The 2,872-nt window shown below is 39.4% G+C and overlaps 1 long non-coding RNA gene across 1 annotated transcript; it reads left to right on the top strand.

The window, feature by feature from the left end:
- Positions 1 to 1,614: 1,614 nt before the first annotated feature.
- LOC309333133 lies at positions 1,615 to 2,070 on the top strand. The gene is made up of 2 exons (XR_014152404.1): positions 1,615 to 1,686; positions 1,781 to 2,070. It is a non-coding gene; the product is annotated as an uncharacterized lncRNA (long non-coding RNA).
- The last annotated feature ends 802 nt before the right edge of the window (positions 2,071 to 2,872 follow it).

Genomic DNA, 2,872 nt, shown 5'->3' on the forward strand with positions numbered 1-2,872 from the left:
GGGAGCGGGAGGCGTGAGGGAGTCCAAAGATGTTAAGAAAAGATGTTATGATATATGTTATACTGTTCTTTATTTTTGCATTTATGCCCAGGATGCGGCGCCCAGCCCCCCCAGGACTCGCAAGCGGGGACATCGTAATGGACCAGTGACGTGGGGCCAAATAAAATCACTCTCATTTCAAGCTGAACAGCTTAGAAAGGAAAAGCAGCTAGAAGCAACCCCTGATAATTTGCTTCTGTGTCTCATTTCCTGCCTTAATATAAATTCCATGATAGTGCTCATTTTCAGCGTTTTGTTTTTGCCCCTCTCTGCTTCCGCTCCTAATAGTGGTGGTTCCACACCAAATGTGCTAAAACCCTCAATGTTTCTTCCTTTTGCCTAACCCAGCAGGTATCCATAGGTGAAATCCTTGGCTCTTGCCTTATCCCTGTTTGCCATGACCCTTTTGATATGCAAAATGATACCTGGTTTTACTCATCCCTACCCCAAAATGATTCTCTCCGCACCCTTGGTTATTCCGGTTACCATAACTGGGGTACCCAAGTGCGCCAACGCCCACCTCTGGCCCTTGATTTGTTGACCCCATACGTGGCTTCCTTTAATGTCACTTGCGCCCGTATGGTCAATTGCACAAAAACCAACTGTGTGAAAATGGGCAAGGATAATTTTAACTGCTCTAATTATGTAAATATTTCCTATGTATATAAATATACAGAGCTGCCTGAAGGCTGGTTCTGGTCGTGCCCAGGCTATACATTCAATTATATTCCAGCAAACATCAGCCATGGCACACCCTGCTGCTTAAGCCGTTTGTCCATCATTTTACCCAAAAAGCATCATTTGTCCCGCTCTCGATATTGCCGCTCTGTGGAATTGACTAATGATTGTGACGATTCTGTCTCTCTTCCCAATAGATCTGAATATATCTCCTTAGCTGTTTCTCTCTTAGGAGTCCCTGGATTGGCTGTACGGATTAGTATGAATATTAACTCTTTAGCTTGCTCCGCAGCAAAAGCTCTGAATTTTACTTCACAAGCTCTTCACCTTTTGAATAAAGAACAGAGTGAACTTCATCATGGACTTCTACAAAATCGTGCTGCCATTGACTATTTGCTCATGCTTCATCATTATGGCTGTGAACAGGTGAATGACATGTGTTGTTTCAATATTACTGATAATTCCAAAGCTATTCAAAAGCAAATCTCTCATTTGCAAAATCTTACACACCACATTAAACAGGACGTTGGATTTTCTGGCCTCTGGGATTCGTTTGCCCAATGGCTCACTGGTTGGTTGCCAAATCTGAATTGGCTTCGTAATCTTTTTCAATATGTTATTGTCATAATATGTATATTAATTTTGCTATGTTGTTTCATCCAATGCATTCCTGGTCTCATGCGTCTTTGGTCTCAGTTTTTTTCTCCTCCTCAGCCACCTAATAAAATCATTGCTGCCTACTTTGCGAAGTGGCAGCACCAACAGTAAATAATAGGGGAGGTGTGGGCAGACTTACTTCGGGCATGCGCTGGCAAACCACGTATCCTGAATTATTTTTGTCCCATTCACCCTGAAATTACAAAAAAAAAAAGGAAAGGGGGAGATGATGGGAAGTTTTGCTTCTGCACATGACTCTGGCAAACTGCTCTAAGCTGAAGTGTTCCTTCCTCACCCACCCTAGAATGTTTAGTTCACATCTGAAGAAGTGTGCATGCACACGAAAGCTCATACCAAGAACTGACTTAGTTGGTCTTTAAGGTGCTACTGGAAGGAATTTGTTTAGTTCACATTGAGTTCATGAAACATCATACCCTGACCTGTTCTCAATGCATAGTTAACCACATCTACGGAATGCGATAGTTATGTTCTTTTAAGTCTTGTTATATCAATCACTAGTAATAGTTTAATAAGGAGGTTTTCATACCTGTCCAATTCTGTGTTCCCTTTCCCAACCTTTAATCTATTGATGATTAATGCCTATATGCAACCCTTGCATTGTATTTGTGTTAACCAATCAGCAACAAGCACATATGTGGCAATGCTGTAATATTCAATAAAAGGGACTCCCCGAGACATGCTCAAGAGATGCCTCCCATATGACACTTGTCATTCGTCTGTCGTTTATTTCAACCCAACAGTGCACAAGGTTTTTTTAAATCATATTATAAGAAAATTGCTTTATAAGATTTGGGATAAATATAAAGGATTAGTGGAACCAAAGAGCCCCTTGTGGACCTCTCCAACTGAAGCCTTGGCTGTTAAAAGAAAAAATATGAATGGAGATTGGGTCACATACAGATTATTGTTAGAAGAAGATTATGATAAACCAAATTTAAATAAATTAGAAGAAATTAAAAAACATGACGGATTGGCTGCAATATTTTCAAGTAAATGAAAGACTAAGTCTGGACAGAAAGGAAGGTCTTGCAAAGGAAACGTCTAAATTCGAAAAAGAATTCAGTATGAAGGAAAAGACATCTCACAAATGTACAATGTGCTACTAGAATGGGAGGTGAAGGAAGAACAAGTGAAGGCAGTGATGGTGAGATGGGCACGAGATATTGGTTATAACATATACATGGATCAATGGGGAAAGCTATGGAGGGAGGATATTAAGTTTATGTTATGCTATAATCTTAGAGAAAACATTATGAAAATGCAATATAGATGGCACCCCACCCTACCAAAGCTTGCTAAGATGTACAAAAATAGACCACCAATTTGCTAGCAGTGCAAAAAAAGGCATAGGGTCCTATTTGCATATGTGGTGGAAATGCACAACCATTTGAGAACAACATTTATAATGAATTTGAAAAATTATTTAAAATTTTTTAAAATTATTTAAAATTTAAAATTATTTAAATTCTTGTTTAAG

The sequence above is a fragment of the Podarcis erhardii genome (assembly GCF_964252035.2).
Source record: "Podarcis erhardii genome assembly, chromosome: W".
Classification (NCBI taxonomy): domain Eukaryota; kingdom Metazoa; phylum Chordata; class Lepidosauria; order Squamata; family Lacertidae; genus Podarcis; species Podarcis erhardii.